Source organism: Protopterus annectens, chromosome 8.part0 (genome assembly GCF_019279795.1).
Source record: "Protopterus annectens isolate FY-2018-M chromosome 8.part0, PAN1.0, whole genome shotgun sequence".
Classification (NCBI taxonomy): Eukaryota; Metazoa; Chordata; order Ceratodontiformes; family Protopteridae; genus Protopterus; species Protopterus annectens.
This window is the reverse complement of record NC_056741.1, coordinates 1,014,320,278-1,014,345,400: the sequence shown is the minus strand read 5'-3', so window position 1 is coordinate 1,014,345,400 and position 25,123 is coordinate 1,014,320,278. Positions and strand designations below refer to the sequence as shown.

Sequence of the window (25,123 nt, the reverse complement as noted above, 5' to 3'; positions counted from 1 at the left end):
ACAGGATTTTTGGAATGAGAGGAAGAGGATGGAATACATAAATAAACAGCCCTTTCCAAGAAAATGAGAGGGCATCCACCTTCCACACCAGAGGACCTGGGACTCTGGCACAAAATAGATGACGTTGTTTGTTCAGAGGGGAAGCAAATAGCTCTAATTAAGGAGTACCCAACTGGTGGACAATGTCCAGAAACACATCAGTATGAAGCATCCATTCATGGGACTGAATGAAGGACCTGCTCAGAGTGTTCTGATCTGAAGGGATATAAACTGCCTGAAGAGTCACTTGATACTTGACAGCAAGATCCCATACCAGAAGTGCCAGCCAGCAAATAAGGTAAGATCTGGTTCCCCCATTTGTTGATATAGCACATTACTGTGGTATTGTCTGTGAATACCTTGAGAATCCCCAGATAGAAAAGAGAATGAAAGGCCTGAAGAGCCAACATAAGAGCTCTCATCTCGTTGACATTAATGTGCTCCTTCTGCTGACAAGGCAACCACTCCCCTTGTACCTTCAGGGAGCCAAATGTTGCTCCCCACCAACATCTGAAGCGTATGGGAACAGTTCCTGAGAGGGAAAAGGAGGATGAAAAGGGAGCCCTGGATTCAGAGACAACTACTGAATCCACCAGTGAAGTTCCCTCCCGAGACAAGGAAGAAAAAGAACTACAAAGTCTAGAGGATGTGCAAGCCCCACTGGCTTCAGAAACCACTGGAACTTCCTCATATGGCATTTGGCCAGAGGGAGCATTGGAATGGTGGAAGCCATGAAACCCAGAGCTGTCAGAAACTCCATGGCTGTAATGGAGACAAGGGGAAGAAGAGTTTGAAAGTAAGAGATGAGAGTTAAGGCCTTTGGAGGAGGCAGGAATGCCAGTATTGGCACCATCTGAATCCTGCAATTTAGAAAGACATGATCCTGAGAAGACTTTTTGAAGTTTATTGTGAACCCCAGGCTCAGAAGAAGGGAAATGGCAAAATGAAGATTTCGCAAAAACGTGGAGAGGATGCCTGAATCAGCAGGTCAAGTAAGGAAATATCTGGATCCCTTGAAGTATACAAATACAATCATAGGAGCAAGACATTTGGTTAACACCCTTGGGGCAGTAGAAAGGCCAAAGGGCAAGGCAGAAAACTGAAATTTCCAAGGATGGCTCAGAATATGGAGATAAGCATCTTTGAGATCCAGAGACACCAGATAGGCTTGAGGGAGAAAGAGAGGAATCAGAGTCTCAAGGGACAACATCCAAAAGGAAGGCACCATCAGAAAAGTGTTTAGATGAGAGATGTCTAGAATCAGTCTCCAAAGTGCTCTGTTTTATGGCCATGAGAAACGTTCTTGAGTAAAACACCTTTCCCCTTTGGGACACAGGCACCTCCTGAATAGTACCCTGAGAAAAGTGATTTTAAGTGTTTAAGCTTTTGCAAGGCCTTCCCCTTATACTGAAGAGACTTAAACCAGCAGCTGCTTCCCCAAACAAAAAGTTTATTATCCAGAGGAGCATCTGTCAACTTAGCCTTAATATCCTCAGGTAAAGGTTTAAGCCTAAGCCAAGAATACCTCCTCATTACTGAACCAAAAGCAGCAGCTCTAGAAGAGGCATCTGTTGCATCATAACTACATTTGATAGAATGACAAACCACTTGAGAGGACATCCCTAGCAAGGAAAGAGCAGAAGATTTACCCTCAGGAGTATGGAAGATCAGAAATAAGCTGACAGGCCTGAGAAAGAAGAGACAACGCATACCCAGATATACAAGTCTGATAATTAATAACCCTAAAAGCTAGGACAGCAGAAGTATAAACCTTCTTACCCAACCTGTCCATGGCTCTGTTGTCCTTGTCAGAAGGTAGTAACTTGGGCAAAGGAAGCAACTGAGATGGCTTATCAGAGGTTACAGATACCACAGAGGGGTCAGCAGCAGGACATTTCTACAAAAAGTTACAATCCTCAAGCATCCTATAAACTCTATCAGGCTTCTTGGAACAGGGGCAGAGAATCAGGCGCTTTAGAGGCACTGCAAAAAGCATCCAGCAAAGCAGCCAAAACAGGAGGAATGGCCACAGGTTTAGGAGATTCCATCTGCAGTAACTCATAGTACCTCTAATGGATATCAGAGACCTGAGTACAATCCCACTTAAAAAATTCTATCATCCTAGAAATTGTGTCCCCAAAGGAAATTTCCTCAGAAGGAATATGACTATTAGATTCTTCCTGTCTTGACCCACAGTCCAGAGGAGAAGGAATCCGAGTAGAATAAGTCAGGGATTCTTCATCAGAATCCATCTCTTCCTCAAAAGAATCCTGTTCTCTGGGTCTTTTAAGGGGAGTAGAGGAGCAGGAAAATAAACTCCCGAGGAGGCCTTAATGACATTAAAGAACCTCTGAGTAAAGGCCTGCCACTCACTTTTGAGATCCCTAGGAACAGACAAAACATGTTTAGTTTTTTGTTTCTTTTTGAGGGAATGACCACCCTATAAAACTGTGAAGGCTCTGACTCAGGACGGCATTCAGTTACCATAGTAGGAACTTTTTCTCTAACTAGAATATACAGAGCCCCTCCCAGGCCCCTCAGAAACGATCAACAGTGGTTCCCCCTGCACATCCGAAAAAGATGCCTGTAAAGCCTCATCAGATGTGTTGCCAGCCAGATCCTCAGTGGATTCCAGCCCTGTCGTGGCATAAAAATCTGACAACAGAGCCAGGCAAGCCTCCGGGTTCATAACAACCTTGGGAGAAACTGGCATAAGTTGGACAGTGGAAGATTCTGGTCTTACCTTTTTCACCTTCTTCCCTGATCACTGACCCTAAGGGCAGGAAGTTCCTTCCACTGCATCTTTAGCGAGAAGCTTAAGATGCTGGTTCTCAAGATAAAAGGAAAGAGAAGAAAGCCTACTACAAAGGGTTTTTGGGATGAACACCTGACAAATCTAACAAGATGCATGGTCGTGAGAAGCTCCTACGCAAAAAAAGACACATATCGTGAAGGTCTTTATAGGGAATCTGTCTCCCACACTGGCATTTACCCTTTCTGGATGACATGAATCCCTAAAAGCACAGAAAAGCCAAGAAAAAACAAAACTCCAAAAGGGTACTTATCTGCAAAGGCTAGGACTTCAGCAAACAGGAGTAGTTTTTCACAGGAGAATAAACTGGCAGAAAATGGAAGTAGTCAAACAGACCCCCAGTTAGAAAAAAACATTCAGTCTGATGGCAAAGAAGTTATGAGGATGGTATGCTTGAACAAAACCTTTACACCCTACGCTATGCGAGGAAACCTGGGTGACATTCAGCATACCCTAAAGCAACAGTAGGCTTGGGTAGACTGGCTGGGTTACCTATTAGAAAATTGAAGTTACGGAACTTCGAATACCATATGGTCAACACCATATGATCGAAGTTCCGTAACTTCGAAATAAAAAAAAAAAAAAGGCAACGTACCCTGACGGGTTAAAGCAGGGGGGCAAAGCCTCCCTGCACCCCCCACACCCTCCTCTACCTAAATATACCAACTCCGAGATCACACTTGAATGCACTAATGTGTGGAAAGGGAAAATTTCCCTTTCCTACACTGTAGTGCAATCTCAGAGTTGGTATATTTAAGTAGCGGGAGGACGCACCCTTTACCTTTTCGTTTTTTTTTTTGTTTTACGTTAATTTTGAACATTTCGATTTTTCAATTGTTCGATCATTTAAGGTTGACCTTTAGTGATTCGAACAATTGAAAATTCGATGTTACAATAGGAACCCGACTGGGCGGACATTGGGCTTCCATGGCAGGGAATCCAATATGTTATGAATACTGCAGCAGTGAATGTAATGACATCGTAAGAATATCAAATATTTTAAACTTACTTTAAACTCCAATTTCATAATCATTTCACAAACATTCTAAGGCTGTTAATGTACTATTGAAACTCACATAATTTCAAATAAGTATTAATATTAGTAGAAGAACAAAGACACATTTGTGAATTTGGGTGTGTCACAGAAGAAAGACCCAGGAGATTAATTTTCTTCCAGACAAATAATAATGTTTATTTACTATGGAAAAAGGGACTTCCAAAGTTACAGCAAATTGTTACAAGAATGTAACCACAAAAGGGAAAATGCAGACTGTGCACTTAGGCTGCTGAATCTATTGTTTAGTACTTCCATAGCTTTTTTATCAAATGCAGCACTGGATCTCTTAAACTGAATTTATAGGTCAAACATGGGACAGACATGACTGAATTTTACTACACTATTATCTCAAACATTATCACTCTTGCACTGAATCACACCATTGGGCAACTGCACCATGGCAACAGGACAACAAAACAAACTATAACATTACAGCAGCCACAACAACTGCAGTAATTATGATAAACACATGCTGTTAAAGTGAGTTCCTCTCATAGCTAATATGTTATTTCCATCACATCTGGTCTACTAGTTCTTGCTTATATGAGTGCAGTACCAAACTATGCATAAAAGCTATGGAGGAGAGGGAGACCTGTTAACATTTTCTGAACGTCTGTTGCAGCAACTTCCCCTAGCTTTAGACTGATGGCCCACTTTGTAATGTTCTTTTAATGTGCTTCCAAACGCCATACCGCTACTTCACAAAATGTACTGACAGTTTTAAAAAAGTATTCAGTTGCTCCTCTCATAGCCAAATTTACTCTGACACTGGACTTGTTAGGGGAGACAAAACAAAATCTAGTACAACTGGTAAGCCAGATGGAAATCACCTCTTTATTCTTAAAAGAGCTATTCTGTGCAAAAGAAACACACAGCTTGTCTGATGTTGGAATGACTTTCATTTTAGAAATACAAGCTCACAGCTACCTTTGGGAATCAATGATCTATTTTATTTAGTAATCTCTCACCTGGATTTTGAAGTGTATGAAAAATGAGTGTATTTTAATTAATGACATACCATGCAAAACAATACCTTTGGTACAAAAGATGGGAGTAAAAGGCAATGCAACCCTGCCTTTATCCAATGTCTGTAAAATACAGGAATACATAAAAGTTTGTGGTTCCGGCACTTGTCAGGCCAAAATATCTGCCAAGAACAAAACTGTATCAGGTTAGAAACAAAATAATTAGGCTTGAGACAGTCTCAAAAGTGACTTATTCAAACTAGACACAAAGCTGACCCAGGGGAAAATAAACTTCCTAAGAGGCTTCAGACAAAAGATAGTTTAGGAAACTGCTAAACATCAGACTTTCTTGCCAGGAAACGCTTTCAAGAAACTGAGAAACGGATCGTAGCAGTGTGAAAGAACAAAAACGATTCTGGCAGTAAGCAGGACAGTCTTTAATTCAGTGAAGCGCTTTTCGTCTGCCAACGTATGCAGACTTCTTCAGACAATAAAAACACTTACAACTAAAAAGCTTAAATAATACTAAGCTCATCAATGGTAACCAATCAAATAAAGGCAACCTGATATGAGTATTTAAAATTAGTTAATCTCGCTAATACAATTAAAATTTGGAAATAATTCAAATAAAGCAACCTTACTAAGTAACATAAAATAAACCCTGATCTTCAAGGCTTATTAAGCTGAACTAAATAAACAATGCAAACTGAGGATGCACAAATATTCATAAAAATGTATATATGTTTATCATAAAACCAGTGTTGTAAAACTATAGGTGCAACTAAACAGGACGAATAAATGAGTTATCTAAAGTAAGGAAGAAAAGTTACTGCTTGAATTCGTGAAACTACATAGCTTACGTATTTGTAAACCCGACAAAGGTGGGGGAGTTGTAGTATTCGATAAAGTTGACTATTATGACAGAATGTTAGATTTACTTGCTGATGAGGCATACTCCGTTAGTTCCAGGTCTGAAGTCAGTAATGCTTACCGCAAAATCCAAAATAACTTAGATGAAATGCACTTCGAGGGTAGGTTAAATCAAGAACAACACAAATATCTTACTACCTTATTTCCGAGATTTCAGAGAAACTGCACTTTCTTTTGCATTCACTGATTACCCATACCCCCCCCCCCCCATGGATGATAAAAGTTGGGTATACTCCTTTTCTCTCCCTCCCTCCTTACCTAACTCCTCCAGTGCCAGGGTCACTACTATAACCCCGGTAACCTGGGCCACAGTAAGGCTCCATCTCGCTGCACTGTGGAGCCAGGCATAAAAATACATCAAGATACATGACTATCACATTTGTTAATATGAAGAGGAAGTTTAATTGTTGTGTTTAAAACATCTACAACTTTCACTCCCATCAGCAAGAGATGCATGTTCCAGAAATGCAGAAACTTGCCGAACCACATCATATTGGTATATTATTATCAAAATTAGCAAATTCAAAATCACAACTATCGTACGGCAAGGAATATGCAATTATTTCCCAAAATATCAAATTTTTGGTCAGTAGCCAGAACATTTATTCATGCATTCTCTAATTACCAACTTTACCTGGTTCAGGGATAGAAGGAAGCCATATCTTATGGCAGTACAAAACAAAAAGTAGTCTATTGAGTTGCAGCCAAACTAATCTGTTTTAAATTGCTGGAGAATGATTTGAAGCAGTGCCTGATACAATAAAATACTTTCTATTCCTCTTCTTCAGAGGAAGCTTCAGTCATCATCATCATTGCCACTGGGTAGTGCAATGGTGCAATGGTTAGAGCTGTTACCTCAAAACAAGAGGTTCTCTAGTTCAATTCTCGGCTGGGTTGCTGTCTGTATGTCCTCCCTGTGTTTGTGTGAGTTTCCTATATATATAAACATACACAGGCACACACACACAAACATGGTTCCCCTTCACAAGATCGAATGAATGGAAGCTCGAAACCCATAAGCTCGAGCCCAGAATCTCGAACTTTCATTCACCCGAAATTGTGAATAGGAAGTTTAGGGCTTAAAAAAAAAGAGTTGACTTACCTTTTTGCAAGGGGAAAGGTCCCCCTGCATCCTCGCAGCTAAATCTAAATGCTTGACCGCACTAGAGCGCAAACTGGAGGATTTCCCTGTCCCCCGCTGTAGTGAATCTCGGAGTGGAAATATTTAAGAAGGGGGGTGGGGGGTGCAGGGGGGCTTCCATTAGAAAGGTGTCTGTTTTTTTTTAGTTCCCCTACCTATTTTCGAGGTTTTGTAAATTCGAGATTCTGGTTTCAGGCTTATGAATTTCGAGTTTACAGAACTTCGGTCATATGAAGGACAGCCTCACATGCGCACACACACGCGCACACACACACACACACACACACACACACACACACACACACACACACACACACATAAAGAAATATATATTACCAAAAACAAAAAAACAACAAACACAAAAACAGCAATCATTTTAGACAACCTAAATGATGGAAAAATAATAAAAATAATATATATTTTTTTGTATGGACAAGCCTCTTGCATCCCCCACACCTGTTTTATTTATATACCAGCTATGAGATTACACAACAGTGGGGTAAAGACAAATTCCTGTTCCACTGCAATGCAGTCTTCCACAAAAACAGCTAACCAGGCTAAAATATAATATGAACAGAGCATTCACTTTTCTGAGCATTCAGTCTTATTTAGCACCACAAAAAGCATTTGTTCTTCTGAACATTTGCTGTTACGAAATGTAACCATACACAAATATATATATATATATATATATATATATATATATATATATATATACACACACACACACACACACACAGGTCTATATATATATATATATATATATATATATATATATATATATATATATATACATACATACATATATGTGTGTGTGTGCATGGGGTTCCCATTAGAATGACGAAAACACATTTTGTCGAATGCGTTTTCACTGACACCTAAAGAGTGAACATGCAAAACAGCGAATCGGCTGTTCAGTGAATTCTTTCCCTGGGAAAGAAGTTGCTTGACTGCTTTGTTGCTTTGCCATGTTCTGCACTGTAGTGTGGTCCCTTGTCCGGTATAGCTCCCGAGCGTAAATGTACAACAGTTACTTACCTTAAGGTTAGGGTGCGGGTTAAGGTGAGTGCATATGTATGAAAGTGTTTACTGTTTTTTTTTTTACGTTAGATGTATGGTTTAGTTAAATGCATATGTGTTTTAAGCAGTTTACTTTTGTTTTGGAGGGTAGAATTAGGGTTAAGGCAAGTGTGTTTGGAACTGTTTACGTAAATGTGCAATAGTTACTGACCTTAGGGCTAGGGTGCGGGTTAAGGTAAGTGCATATGTTTTAAAATGTTTACTTTTTTTTTGTGTTAGATGTATGGTTGAGTTATGTGCATATGTGTTTTCAGCTGTTTACTTTTGGGGGGGGTAGAATTAGGGTTAAGGTACGTGTGTATGTGTTTGGAAGTGTTTACTGCTTTTTATTTTTTTTGGTTGGAACAGCAATTTCTTTCCCTAGGAAAGAAATCGCTGTTCTGAGGTGTCGACATTTTCAGCTTTCGCTGAAAAAGGGTCGATGAAACATTGTTTGTTGTTTTAAGCGTTCGATGTTGCAATATACACCTGTGTGCATGTGTTTAAATTGGTTCACTATATAATTTTGAAATACTAAAATCACGAATTTCAGTATTTCAAAATTATAATACTGAGCACCGGGAATCCCGAAAATAAAAAAAAAACACGAAATTCAAACACGCACCTACACTACACAAACACATAACATCCCCCACAACCACACACACTAACTTAAACTGCGCCCCCCCCCACACACCCCTTCTTATATATTCTAACTCCGAGATCACACAACTGGCCACACAAGTGCAAGTCACACAAACACACATTTTACACTCCCTCGCACACACACTAACACACTTACATCCCAAACAACACACACACATACACAAACACCGCATCACTCACTCTCCAAAACAACAGAAGCGCCAATTCAAAGTCTCCATACTTTGAGACTTTGAATTTCCCGCTTCTGCTGCTTCGGGATTCCGGGCTCTCGATATTATAATTTTGAAATACTGAAATTCGTGATTTTAGTATTTTGAAATTATATAGTGAACCTATTTAAATACATACATACATATATATATATATATGTGTGTGTGTGTGTGTGTGTGTATGTACATATATATATATATATATATATATATGTGTGTACATATGTCTATATATACATACATATATATATATATATATATATATATATATATATATATATATATATATATACACACACACACAGAGAGAGATCAACATCACGGCTGAAAAAAAACATGGGGGAAAAGGTAAAGACTCCACTACTCAGTGCTTTTGCATTTGAAACACAAATAAAAATTACACCAGCAGCAATTTACTAAAAAGAACAACAAAGTACAAAGTTCCTGAATGCTCATCCATTCAGGCAACACTAACTAGTAGACTAGCCAAATATATATTTACTTAATGACATGGGGTGCCTGTCAAATTAGTGAGTGGCCTAAAATCCATTTCCACACCAAAAGAAGCTATTGTTTTAGATACATGCACAAATCTCCTGTCTGATTGGAATCTGACATTTCAGTGGAGGGCTAGAAAGTGAATACCACAATAACAAGAAAATATAGCTCACAAAAAAAGTTCACTGCATGATGTTTTTAATTTTAAAACTATGTACAATTACAAGATGAAATAGATTCTAGCACAGCAATAATTAGTTAACTAATTATAACTTGACAGCTGGGTAACTACAGCAGAGCTAGTAAGAGAGATGGCTAGAAAGGTGCTTGGTGTGACATCTGGAAAGAGGAAGGAGGACAAGGAGACCTGGTGGTGGAATGAAGAAGTACAGGAGAGAATACAGAGAAAGAGGTTGGCGAAGAAGAAGTGGGACTGTCAAAGAGATGAAGAAAGTAGACAAGAGTATAAGGAGATGAGGTGCATGGCAAAGAGTTGTGGTGAAGGCTAAAGTGTATGAAGAGTTGTATAAAAGGCTGGACACTAAGGAGGGAGAAAAGGACCTGTACCGATTGGCTAGACAGAGGGACCAAGCTAGTAAAGATGTGCAGCAGGTAAGGGTGATAAAGGATAATGAGGGAAACGTACTCACAAGTGAGGAGAGTGTATTGAGCAGATGGAAAGAGCACTTTGAGGGGTTGATGAATGAAGAGAATGAGAGGGAGAGAAGGTTGGATGATGTGTGGATAATGAATCATGAAGTGCAGTGGATTAGCAAAGAGGAAGTAAGGATAGCTATGAAGAGGATGAAGAACGGAAAGGCTGTTGGTCCAGATGACATACCTGTGGAAGCATGGAGGTGTTTAGGTGAAATGGCAGTGGAGTTTTTAACTAGATTGTTTAATGAAATCTTGGAAAGTGAGAGGATGTCTGAGGAACAGAGAAAAACTGTTTTGGTACCAATTTTTAAGAATAAGGGTGATGTGCAGAGCTGTAGTAACTACAGCGGGATTAAACTGATCAGTCACAGCATGAAGTTATGGGAAAGAGGAATGGAAGCTAGGTTAAGAAGGGAGGTGATGATTAGTGATCAGCAGTATGGTTTCATGCCAGGAAAGAGCACTACAGATGTGATGTTTGCTCTGAGAGTGTTGATGGAGAAGTACAGAGAAGGTCAGAAGGAGTTGCATTGTCATAGAGAAAGCATATGACAGGGTGCCTAGAGAGGAGTTGTGGTATTGTATGAAGAAGTCGGGAGTGTCAGAGAAGTATGTAAGAGTGGTATAGGATATGTACGAGGGTAGTGTGATAGCGGTGAGGTCTGCGGTGGGAGTGACAGATGCATTTAAGGTGGAGGTGACATTACATCAAGGATCAGCTCTGAGCCCTTTCTTATTTGCAATGGTGATGGACAGGTTGACAGACGGGATCAGACAGGAGTCCCCGTGGACTATGATGTTTGCAGATGACATTGTGATCTGTAGTGAGAGTAGGGAACAGGTGGAGGAGACCCTGGAGAGGTGGAGAAGAGGAATGAAGGTCAGCAGGACTAAGACAGAATATGTGTGTGTGAATGAGAGGGAGGATAGAGGAATGGTGAGGATGCAAGGAGCAGAGGTGGCGAAGGTGGATGAGTTTAAGTACTTGGGATCAACAGTTCAGAATAATAGTGAGTGTGGAAGAGAGATGAAGAAGAGAGTACAGGCAGGATGGAGTGGGTGGAGAAGAGTGTCAGGAGTGATTTGTGACAGACGAGTACCAGTAAGAGTGAAAGGGAAAGTCTACAAGAGGGTAGTGAGACCAGCTATGTTATATGGGTTGGAGACAGTTGCATTGACAAAAAGGCAGGAGTCAGAGTTTGACGTGGCGGAGTTAAAGATGTTAAGATTTTCACTGGGTGTGAAGAGGATGGACAGGATTAGGAATAAGTATATTAGAGGGTCAGCCCAGGTTGAAAGGTTTGGAGACAATGCCAGAGAGGCAAGATTACATTCGTTTGGACATGTGTTGAGGAGGGATGCAGAGTATACTGGGAAAAGATGCTAAGGATGAAGCTGCCAGGTAAAAGGAAAAGTGGAAGGCGTAAGATAAAGTTTATGGATGTGGTGAGAGAGGACATGCAGGTGGTTGGTGTGACAGAGCAAGATGCAGAGGACAGGAAGAAATGGTAACAGTTGATCTGCTGTGGCAACCCCTAACGGCAGCAGCCGAAAGAAGAAGAACTTGATATACATGATCAGATAAACTACTTTGTTAGTGGGTGCTAGTTATTCTAAAATTATAAACACTAATTCCCATGTATTACTTTGTTGTTGTTCCAAAATCAAAATTAATTCTCAGTTAATTCATTTTGTTTTATCACCTGGCCCTGCTAAAAGGTGAAATGGTTATTTAACAAATTCTAAAAGTAGTGAAGACACTGCTTAACTATCGTGAATACCGTGTGCAATCTAAAAGCAATCTGTTTTTCACATGGTATTGCATTTTGATCTATTACATCTTCTGTGAACTTTGAACACTTCCATTTAGGTTTCATTCTGTAGGTGCTTTTTTATTGCAATTCCTTATCCTTAGCCCTTCAAATATTTAGAGAAACTTATTTATTTCTGCAGTAGCGTTACTGTGTGTGGCTGAAAAAGCTAAAGGCAACAAATTAGTATGAGCTATTTCTAATAATGTCTCTCATGAAAATGTAATAAAACTTTCCATAGCAAAATATATAATTTGTGATGGGTCAGCTTTTGTACAGTACTGTAATAAAAGCTATTATATAAACATCATGCTGATCTTATGGTCAGAAGCTTACATCAGTAACACTAACCTTTCCTTTTTACTTTTAAACCAGCAATAAACCTTCTTATATTCAACATTTAACCTCTTATCCCCTATCGTACTTTAACTCTGCTAAGATTTCATGTAAAATTGTAATGCCAACCCTGTGTTATTTCAAATTCTAACACATTTAACAGAAATATTCACTAATGGATTTTTCTTATTTTAATTAACCTACTTTGTGTGTGTGTGTGTGTGTGTGTGTGTGTGTGTGTGTGTGTGTGTGTAATTTTACTTTTTTAACTGTATTTTCACTGCAATCATAGGATTTTTATCATGTTATATAATGCCATTGTTCTTCAGTACTATTACATAAATGTAAATGCATTGTCTTCATATTATATTGTTGTTCATGGAGCTTTTCTCCCCAGAACACCATTGAAAACAAGCTCTTTTTGGCCCAGTGGACTATCTCGGTAAACAAACTTTAAAACAGAAATAAAAAAATAAAATAAAGATGCATGTATTCGCTGTCATTTACTTTTAGAAAATAACAAGCACAGCAGAATAACATGTCCCAGTCTAATGAATCATGCAGTAACATGACATACAAAAATACTCTGCAAGGACATGCCTGTGGAAATAGTATAAGAAGCATAAGCAGATATCCACTAGAAATGCACAGCAGGGTGTCAGTGAGTTTACAAATTTATGCTCATTCATGAGCCTAGTTCATGGCTGAAGAGGGTCAAATGCCCAGTCAACTTATATGATTAACAAATGAATAAGTATAATTAGCCAGTTACTGTAGTAGTTCTTGAAACACAAATCCTGGTCAAAATGAGTATACAGGAAAACAAAAAGCCTATTTTTTTCATTGTAATGTTAAATATTTTCAAATCACAACTTCTGCACCCAGTTGAAGCAATTATAATACTCAAATGTGAACAATTCACAAGTTTTGGTAGCGTTTCAGATAACCTGCAGATGGTTAAGCACTATACTGTACACATACAGGCAGTCAAACAAAATAAAAAAGTAGAATAGAAGCTTTAAGACTACAGTGTGTTTTATGTAGACTTTTAAACTACTTTTAAATGCCTACAGAAAATACATGGTTAAATGGTTTGCAGTAGAAGAAACATTTGTTCCATAAATGTGGCTACTTCCTTTTTTGTCCCTGAAGACTAGCTACAGACTGCTTACTCTGGTAGTTATTTTCCTCTGCTGCCACAGTGTCATCTATTTACTTCATATATCATACTCAGAATTTGCGGTTAAAGTAGAAACCGTTCTCAGAATGTCAATAACAATGAGGATGAATTCCATTATTTCCATATTAGGTAAACAACTTCATTTACTTCGCACTCCTCCACCTCACTAATCAGAGCCCCAGCCTCCATTTCAAACCAGGAACTTCCCTTTCTTCTTTGAATAGGGGACATTTTCCTTGTGATCTGGCAACATTTTCTGCATTCCACATAAACACTACCTCAGGTCTTACTTGAAAACAATTTACATGCCTTGTAGAAAACAATGGTCAACAAAAAGTACACTAAAGAATTACTTTTGTGCAAATGTAATGGTAGTGCATGAAGTAAAATAGGCAGACAACAGAAACAAAATTGAGCACTTCATAAATACTGGTATCTATCAGGTATCATATAGATATATTCTTTATTTTTAATAAGGATGGTAAACTATAAACAGATGTATGAAAGAGGTTAACACAGCAAGAGTCTGTTATACATACATTTTTCTGGAAAGTTGGAGCCTAATAGACATTTAAATTATGTTGTTGGAAGTGAGGGTCAAGAGTGAGCAACACAAAAAGGAATAATTTCAACCTTAACCGTTATATTACAGACTTCAGGGCATGCAACACCACCTAATATAACAAAGAACAATGCTAGATGGGATCCAAGGCTATTGGAGGAAAAGCACAGTAATTAATATATTTAATAATAATAATTAATATATTTAAGAAAAATGCAGATGCAGTGCAGATGTCTGATTTAACTCATGATGTACATGATGCACAGGCATTACGCTGGTTTAAATCCTACTTAGACAACTATCATCAAGCAGTCCTTTGGGATAATATGCTGTCAACTCCCCTCCCCATAAACCTTGGAGTACCTCAAGGTTCCATCCTAGGCCTTCTTCTCTTTTCACTGTTTATTAATGACCTAAATACTAAAATTCCTCATGCCACCTGCATTCAGTATGCCGACAATTCTACTTTAATCTGCTCTGCTAGGTCCCCAACCACACTCCAGACCATCACCCAGTCTATATTTCATACTGTTGAAAATTGGTTCATGCAACACTGCCTCCTCCTGAATGCAAAAAAAAAACAAAATTATTACTCTTTACTCCCACTCTAAAATCACCACAATTTCACTTCACTATAACCTCTAACAATGGAACCACCATATCCCCTGATACAACAACCCATCTCCTAGGCATAACCATTGACAACAACCTTAGCTATGACAATCATATCAACACTACCATAAAATCTGTCAACAAAAAACTGGGTTCCCTGTACAGAATCAAACCCTTCCTTACACCTACAGCCAGAACCATTATAGCCCAAACTCATCTGATCTCTACCCTGCTTTATGCTTCAGAAATTTATACTAACCTTTCCAAAAGCAACCTTAACAAACTTGCCACTAGCTATAATAACATAGCTAGATTTGCTACTGGCAACCCTTTTAGAACACACCACTGTCTCAACCTCAAACAATTGGTATGGTTAGAACTGCAGCACCAGCTACTCTGTCATCAACTTACTATAACCCAAAAAATACTTGTCCACCCTAATAATATCCCAATCCTCAATAATCTGACTAGCCCTTACAAGAACCTTACTACTCTTCGCTCAGCCGACAAGCTTCTAGTTTCCACTATTAAATCTAAAAACAAAGCTGGAGACTCTCTTTTTGCTAACACAGTTGGCAAGGCCTGGAACCAGCTTCCAAGTGAACTTTCTACTCTCTCTTCCACACATCTTTTTGAATAAAACATCTCAAAGTACATTTTAAAACTCACTGGCTCTGCCCCTGCACTAACCCTGACTGATCTCTCCACCTTTACACATTCCTGCTATCCCTTTTATTTCTCTTCTCCAGGGTACTTTACTGATAATTATTATATGGCCGTTTTGCTGTACTATGTTGTCCTATAAAAAAAAAGAAAAAAAAAAAAAATCACACTATTTCATTTATTGTAAATTTGTTCTTGATCATCCTCTTCTGCAAATATCACAAATAATGGTATTATCTGTATATGTTGATAGCTTTTCTATATTATTATTGTATAATAATGTCTTTACCTGTCTGCTTGGAGCTTTTCTCCCCGGGCCTCTACGGAAAATGGACATGTATCCAGTTAGACTAGCCCAGTCAACAAATGTAAATAAATAAATAAATGTGGGACACAATGGCAGAGCAAACAGTACTGGTCATCTTGTCAGGCTGACTGCCCTACTTGAGCTCAATACTTTATACCCTATTGGTGGACGAAGGTTGAACTCTCAAGCTTCGACTGCCCAAGCTTCAACTCGCAGACAATCAGTGTTTTTCCACAGAAAATCATATTCTGCATGTTGTACCAAAAGAAATTCCCTTTTAGGTGGAATTACCCCCTTTTCAAGTAAGTGTAACCAAGGAGTTATCATATATATATATATATATATATATATATATATATATATATATATATATAAAAACATATATACTAACTAAAGTGCATTGGATGTGGAGGGCTTGCTCCCCACATCGTAAGGTGTGGGGGGGCAAGCATCCCTGCAAAACCACTTTAAAAAGTGTTTTCCGGCAAATGCAGTTTGGAGATTCCAATCTTTAGTGCATTCACGTTCATCCACTCATAGAGGAAGCCTTAATATTACCATGAGTCTGATTTGCATATATATAATTGTGACCAATTATCAACACTGTTTATTACAAATCTGTAAGACTACCTGCTACGTTGCTACTGTTTGTTCATAAGTTTAATCTGTACTATTATGTTAGTCTACTAGGAAAATTATTGTATTTTTTTTTCCTTTTTTCACTGTATTTTGACTTTTTCATATTAGTTAATATATGCAGCTTTTCTCTCCGGGCTTCTGCTGAAAAAGGGTGACTTGGCTGACCTGATCAAACTATCCTAATAAACAAATGTTAATAAATAAATAAATAAATTTTAATTTCAAATGTTTAACTTAGCATCATTAAGGCAGATAAGGATGACAAAGCAAAGCTTTCTTTACCTGTGGCCATTATGGCCAGGCAAAGCAATTTCAATGTATTCTTCTTTGATACGTTTGCTGGTAAAGCCTAGAACAGAGCCAGATGCAGACTAAATTGTATTCCGAAACCAGGTGGTGGGCACTCAGGACTACAGCACATGTATAATCCCTGTTGTATTCTCTTACTTGTATTACATGTGCTGCTTGCTCTAGAACAATATTTACTGATCAAAGCAGTTATAAAGCTAGCATTCTGCCAGATTTTGAGTCAAACTGATTTGACCGTGGCAGTGGATTAAAACGACATAGTCTGGCCCCAAAAACAAAGTTAATAGTCTCAGGAGAAACAAAAACACAAAAGGTTTCTGGCTACCCTGTAGCAGTGGACCACCACTCCACCTTTCTGGAGACACTGGAAAACATGAAGGTCCTACCGAACACCCTGATATTGGGCGATTTCAATTACCCTACCATTAACTGGGAAAACTACTTAAGTACAAACTCCCAGGTCCAGCGCTTCCTGGAATTTATCAACTCAAATGCCCTGGATCAGCTGGTAAACTCCCCTACCAGAGGTGAAAACATATTGGACCTGGTCATCATCAACATGGGCGAAAGGTGTTCTGCACTGGAGGTCAACCTGTAACTGGTTAGATCAGACCATAAACTAATCACTCTGGATGCCCACACCACACCACCACCCCCAACCAAGGAAACCACAGTGAAAAACTTTTCTATAGCAAACTTCACCTTACTTAAGACAGAGGTGGTAAGTTTCACAGCCCCCACACTAAAGGATAACAGTGTCCAAGATGCAGGAACCTTTACAAATGCACTCTGTGAGCACCTATAAGGATGTATGGATTGTACCATCCCTAGCAAAACCAAGACTCACTCCCCTAACAGAAGGAAACCAGTCTGGTGGAACCCAGCCATAAACAGGCTATACAATAGAAGGAGGAAACTTTTTCAGAAAAAAAAGCAAATCCCAAGAAGGAAAGACATCCCTGATCAGTATCAGTAAGAAACTAAAGTCCCTCATAAAATCATCCAAAGCTAACTTCAAAAGAAAAATAGCCAAGGATTCAAAAGATAACCACAAAGCCTTCTTTACCTATGTCAAGAATCTAAGTGGCAACTTGCAGATAAGCTCTGGGCTAGCGCAAAATAGCACAAAATATACTGAACCTACAGATATTGCCAACATCCTGGCAGACAGATTCAGTGCAAACTTCACCCCCCCCTCTCACCCCCAAAAGGGCCCACAACAATACCAGAAAAAAGTGTAGTGTCCTGGAAATCACAGACACACAGGTGAAAACAGCCCTATCAAAAGGCAAAAGCACAGTGTCAATGGGACCAGATGGTGTCCCGGGCTGTGTCTTGCATGAACTACAGAATGAACCAACCCCCCACCTAAACACACTGTTCAACCTCAGCCTCTCCACAGGCTATGTGCCCATAGAATGGCACACAGCAATGGTTATTCTGCTCCACAAAGGAAGGGCCACAACTGACCCGGGTAACTATCGCCCCATAAGCCTGACTACCCTGGTCTGCAAAGCTATGGAGCGCATCATCATGGAACTCATTAACAAAGACATTTGGAACCTCCAAACACTTGATCAGACCCAGTTCGGCTTTGTCAAGGGCAGATCATGCCTACTAAACCTGGTTGACTTCTTCGAGACAGTCACCAAGGCCATAGATGAGGGGAAGGTGGTTCACATAGCCTACCTTGACCTCGCCAAGGCTTCTAACACCATTCCCCACTCGGGAATTATAGAAAAACTCACCAGCCTGAACATAAACCCCTTCATCATGAGATGGGTTGCCAACTGGCTTACAGACAGAACTCACGGTAAGAATAGCAGGCTCCAGGTCTGACTCCAAACCAGTCACAAGTGGTGCCCCACAAGGCTTGGTCCTGGGACCCTTGCTTTTTGGCATATACTTCTCAGAAGTACAGGCAAACACAGGAGGACTATGGCTAACCAAGTTCGCCGATGACTGCAAACTGGGAGCCATAATTGACTCTCCGGCTGACACTGACATTCTCCAAAAGGGCCTTACTGAGATGGACACCTGGTAGTCATGGTCTCAAGCTAAATGCCAAAAAATGCATAGTCATCCTATTTGGGAAAAACAAAACACCCATGAAATGCCACATAGGTGGCAGCCCCCTTAATACAGAAGAGGTAATAAGAGATCGGGTTACCCAGGTAGATAGTAATCTCTCCTTTGACAACCATATTGCCAAAGTAGTTAGGAAATCCTTCTATGTAGCCCATCTAATTACTAAAGGGTTCGCATCTAGAAATAAAGAGGTTATAGTGCCCCTCTATTCATCAGTCATCAGACCCATTATGGAGTACAATGCCCCATTTGGGATGTACCTCACAAGACACTTCCAACAGCTGGAAAAAACACAAAAGTACCTCACCAAGAGGACTACTGGCCCCAAATATACGTCCTATGCAGCCCGACTTGAAAAACTCCGGCTGTACTCAGTGGCATATCGCATACTCAGAGGTGATCTCTGCCTGACTTACAAAGCCATGTCAAACTCAGAATTGATGAACATGCTCCACCTAAAGAAACCCAAGTCACTGTGAGCCACTCGCTCTAGTGAGCTAAACCTCACCACAACAACAAATAGAACATGCTGAAGGGATAGATTCCTGTCACACAGACTCCCCATGCTTTGGAACAAAATTCTAACTACATTAGGCAGAGCCCCATCACTAACACTTTTCAAGAGAAACCTTGACGAGTGGATGGGTAACAGAAAATGCACCCCTGGAATCACTTCATTGGCACTTCTTGAGAGAGGCTCAGTTAATTAATCAATGGGGTGGCGAAAGCTGACCCACTCTGGCTAGGCTTATAAATGCCCTTGGGCAGATAGGTTCATAGGTTCATAGGCAGACTAGGCTATCAGGAATTAGGTCACCCACTTTTCATGGCGGAGGGGGTAACATCAGAGAGGTGAGCTAATGTTTTCAGTAACGTAGAGCAGAGTGTCAAACCATTACAGCAGATGTAGGTGAATGAAACACCCACTCTTTTTCAGAGAAAAACCCTTTATTTACCACCTATTCATCAATGTCTAAAACTGTATCATGTTTCACTATAAAGATTGCCAGAACTGCAGTAATATCTAAGGTCAAGCAAAGAAATAAATTATGTATAAGGGGTGTATCAATATTAGTCCTGTGGTTAGTGTCAATGGCCTTATACACAGGGGCTCAGACTCTAATGTCTGTGAAAAGGGGAAGGCTCAATTACTAGACTGATATGCAACAGACAAATAAGACAAGGAAGTCCCCAAACTCTGAAATCTGAATCAACTAAGAGGACATGTTTGATATCAAGGCTATGAGACTCATAGTTTATTTCAATAAACTGCAAAAAACACCTCATGAATAAAGGGATCCACTTTTAAATATCGAAATTCCGAAATCTCGACTTTTAAAAAAAGTACCCAAAACATTGAGATTTCAGAATCTCGACATTTAAAAGTGGGTTAAAAAAAAAAATAAAGCAAAACAAACTGTTTGCAAGGGGGCAAGCCCCCCTGCACTCCCCACTTAAATATACCAAGTCCAAGATTGCACTACCGTGAAGAGAATGGTAAGTGCAACAGGAGCATTACCGTTCTCTTCACTGTAGCGCAATCTCAGAGTTGGTATATTTAAGTAGGGGGGTATGGAGAGTGCAGGGGGTCTGCCCCCCTGCTAACACTTTATTTCAAGTGTCTCTCTTTTTTTAACCCACTTTTAAATGTCGAGATTCTGAAATCTCGATGTTTTTGGTACTTTTTTTAAAAGTCACGATTTCGGAATTTTTACATTTAAAAGTGGACCCGAATGAAGCTATGGTGTAGCTTGTATAATAAAACTCTCTTAACAGATTTTACCTTATATACCAGATTATACCTCTAACATTATACATTGTGTTAAGGCATAAGCCATAGACAATGGTCTTCAGTACAATATAAAGCTCACTCCCATGCCAAAGCCAGAGTACAGGTGGATGACCCATGTCCAATCAATCCTTTTTGGCAGCATGCAAAACATAAAAGCAAGCTAATTCACAGCTGCCATTTTTAACAGTATTCACTTAAAACCGTGGTGATGGTGCTGTGGTAGCATTGTCACCTAACAGTTAGACGTCGTTCTGTTCGATTCTCAGCTAGAGTGTCTTCTGTGTGGAGACATGCGTGAATGGGCATATCTTCGTTGAAGGTTGTGCGTCAGAGCCGGCAACTTGGCACGTAAAAATATACTGCCAATCATTAGCGGACTGGAGTTCCGCTGTGGCGATTCCTAACCGGGAAAAGCCGAAAGACACAACAACAACATATTTGCTGCAGTGGTGGTGCTGCGGTAGCGTTGTCGCCTCACAGTAAGATGCTGTCCGGTTCAATTCTCAGCTAGAACGTCTTCTGCGTGGAGACATGCGTGAATGGGCGTACCTTCGTTGAAGGTTGTGCGTCAGGGCTGGCAACTTGGCATGTAAAAATCTATCTGCCAATCATTAGCAGACCGGAGTTCCGTTGTGGCGACCCCTAACTGGGAAAAAGCTGAAAGACAAGCCAAAAGACACAACAACTAAACAAATGAAGGAGAGAGGGAGAAAAGTACATTTCTCCAAACTGCATCAATTGAGTAGCATGCCACAGTAATAGAACTCATGGACAACTGGACACCCAGGTATTCAAGTGCACCAAGAGGCCAAATCACACAGAAAGTGGATAAGCCCCTCTAATGAAGTACAGAGAAAAACATTAGCACGCTTCAAAAAAAATCTTGATGACTGGATGGGAGATAGGAAATTCACCCCTGGGATTACTTCTGTGGCTCTGCTCAACAGGGGCACAGGAAAATAATTTTCTTGGGTGGCGAAAGCCAGGGTACCTTTTGGCTAGGCTTATATAGGCCCTAGGGCCAATAGCCTACTACCTACCTATGAACTTTTGTACTTTTATTTTATAAGCCACTGATCATTCAGAGAGACTGGGAAATAGAAGTAAATGGTAAAAAGAATGCTGTCTGTGTAAGCAATCTAACGAGTACTCCCTTCATTGTCATAGGTTGAAAGGCACCATCTAGCTTTATATGTGTACTGAAAGATATCAATGGCAAGAAAGCAAATGAGTGACACCCTTCCTTTGAACTCACACCTGGGGAAATTATGGTGTAGGATGCTGTTTACTTTCACTAAAGCTGAAGAAAAGGAAGACTCGGTACCAAACAAAAGGAGGAGGATAAAAAGTGCACATTCACCAGAGTGGCACGGAGGAAAGCCCAAGTAACACAATCAATGGCCTTCCCAGCATCAAGTGTGATCATTACTCAAGTGCCTGTCACATATCAGGATTCAGCTAGGATGCTTTTTGGCATCTGGATGTAGTCTGACTGGTCATACTCCTTACAAAAGTCACTTGTATTTTACAAAAATAAAGAACCACATACCAGTTCCATATGATGTGCCTATATGATAATTTCAGTTTTTACAAGTGAGACTGAGTGACAAGACTCTGCCTATAATGGATCATTTCCAGGTTTTACAATAATGTTTACAGAGGTAGACAAATGCAGAGGCTATAACTCTTTACAAGGGAGAGCATTGTAAAAGTGAAAAAGTGTGCAGGTTGGGAGGGTGGTCTAGCTTCACAAAACAGCTTGTAAAGTTCAAAGTTTAAACCATATGTGCATGGTAATTTGCTTAACTTTAGGAAGAATAACGTATCTTTAATCTCAGATAAGATGAGAGAGCCATCCAGTTGAGCATAAAATTACATCTGCAATTTATCAAAATCCATTTCATCTAGGTAAGAAATTAAAAGCCTCTGGATATGATGATAAAGCACAGTGTGTGCACCACAGGAGGTTGCAAATTTTTCAGCAATGGATTTTTATTGGGTTCATTCGCTACCAGAACCTTCACAGACAAGAAAAGCTAGAGAGCAACTGGTTTTCTCGCATTCCGGCAACCTCAAAAGGAAATTACTTCTAGCCTTAACTAGACCTTGAGAGATCATTTTATATATTAAACTTCGGAAATACACAAAAGTAGCTTTGTGCCATAATTACCTAGGCCTTAGTACTCAGATATTGGTGACGTGTGAACATCTTAAAGGAGATTTTTTTTTCTGAATCTCTCTTATGCGCTGCACAAGGCTACATAATTTCCCCTTATATCTGCCAAACACTGACATTCAACAATAATTATTTCACTGCCTTTCACCATGTGAAAGTGGGAGTGAAAGTAAGTTTCAATCACCTGATTATCTAAAGAAAACCTTTCTCTAAGTCTAACTGGAATTATCTCACTCTTTAGTAAAGCTGGAGTCATTATCAAAGGAAGCCTTTTCCCAAATAGGGAGGTACAATCGTATCAATACATGCTACAACAACATCAGCTAGATGAACAGTGCAAGTAAAGGTGGAGGACCTACACAGGGAGTAAAAGGAAATTGATGCACCCAGTGTGGATCTGTATCACAGCTGTTTGTGGTCAACTTACTGGACCTTTCATATATTTTCTACATCAAAGGTTGTTGTGCAAAGCAAGCAAGACCTCTTGTGTCTTTTGCATACTCAGAATGTTTGGGCTCCTTATAATTAAGCTAAAGGTAAAGAAGAACATTTTATTCACCAGTCCATAGCAGAAGCCAACCAGATTATCCAGGTGTTTTAATTAGAAAATTAGCCATACAAATGTTTATGCTGATCTTATCTGAAACATGGTGCCATTATACCAGAGTTAAAAATATAATAAAACATTTTAAACATCCAATTTTTTTCCAAGACTTTCTGCATTAATGAAAACCTTCAAACAAACAACTAAATAAATGTTCAGAATACCCGATTTCCTGTTAACGTAGAACACCCAAATAAAACTAAAGAAATGTTCATCACTTTCTTGTTTCTATGAATTACAAAATCAAACATTCTGTATTATTACAGCATACATAACAGAATCCTGACCTATGCAAGTTATTAAGAAGAGAATAAGGGCGTGAAGGAGATGGAGACAAAGTTGTTACTATGATATTACTTACTCTGTTTGATATGAATAGAGAGAGCATTTTACAGTTGCAGCAAAAAGTAAAAAAAAAAAACTGCCAACGTCCTCTTGGTGTTTAAATGCCTTTACATCTTACCTATAAAAACAGGACAACACAAACTAATGTAGCCTTCAGCACTTTGACTTGAATGGCTAGCAATAAAAACAATAAATACATGATAGCAAATAAATAAAATCCAAGTTTAACACGATTTGTTTAACTGAAAACTCTGTAATTTACTTTTAAAATGCAAACATGCTCAAATATGTGCGTTATAACCATCTCAGAAACACAGGGTGCTACTATAATCTAATTCATTCCATAGTTAAACACAATTCAGTTGTAAGCAACTGTATGATTAACTGGCATGTGTGTTTTTTATTGATTATGTGGATTTTATGCTTGTTAGTTAATGCGACGACTTTATATTTGAACATCGCGAATACAAGACACTGTAAGTTATCAGTTTTAGGTATGTGGTGTCACAGTTTCCGACCTTCTGATAGAACACGTTTTTAATTCCCAGAAACTAGAGAGAGAAAAAGAGAAGGTGGGGAAGACCCTATTTCGGCAGGCAGCCGTGTTCTGCGAAAAAGATGCCAACTGTCCTGAGATTTTACAACAAAAATATTAGGTTATCTTTAATAGTTACGTAAAGCAATTATGTTGCATCTGAAACACTTAAATGTTGCACGAAACAGCATTATGCAACCCAAAATGTAACAAGAATAAGCTTTTATTTTGACAAAAAATGAAGTTATGGGGATATTTTTCTCAGCAAAAGGCTCACATTTCCGCAAAACACGTCGCACTGTGTACATATGAAATGGTATCAACCTCACAACATTCTTAACATTAAGTCGTTTTTACAAAAAATAATAATTTATTTTCTTTATGAGTATCTTGTATTGGTTTTACAAAAACATGCTATCGTTCTGTCTACCATAAGCCAGGAGATGCAACGCTTTTTGAAAATACACACCACACACTATGGTTACCACCTGCCCCACTTTGCGAGGGACAGTCCCTCTTTGGGCAGCTGTGTCCTGCAAAAAAATTGAAAAAATTGCAAATGTCCTGAGATTTTTATTTTAGGACAAAAATATTTCCTGTATTTTCTTTAATTGTTGCATAAAACGGTTATTTTGTATCTGAAACACCTATTTGCTATAAGAAACAGAATAAGCAACTCAAATGCTACAAGAGTAAGTTTTCATTTTGGCAAAAAAGTGAAGTTCTTTCATTTGTACTTGCCGTGGATATGTTTTGCCCTGCAAAATCTGACGTTTGTACAAACAATGTCCCACTTTGGGCATTTGAAAAGGTGGCAACCCTAACCACACACACACCGTACTACTACCACAGCTCTTAGCTTTTGTATTAGAGGCAACATATATGCAAATGATCCTTTAAGGACATCGGGTGTTTCAGCTATATGGTAATCTTGAATGTCCATGACTTTTTTTTTCTTTTTAAGACTATTTATGAACAAATTCGGGCTAGTAACCCCCCCCCCCCCCCCAGTTATGGGCAAAACTATAGTCTATCTCTCCTAGTAAAGCTTGTGACAGTCCCGGAAAGAGGAAAAAACAGGTGGCCCGACATCAGATAAAATCCAGTTACATAAAACGACCCCGTGGTCAT

The 25,123-nt window shown here is 39.3% G+C and overlaps 1 protein-coding gene across 1 annotated transcript in view; it reads right to left on the bottom strand.

Moving 5' to 3' along the window:
• The window catches only part of LOC122809196, a 640,703-nt gene that overhangs the window by 614,750 nt on the left and 830 nt on the right, over nt 1–25,123 (bottom strand). The gene's annotated exons all lie outside the window — the stretch shown is intronic.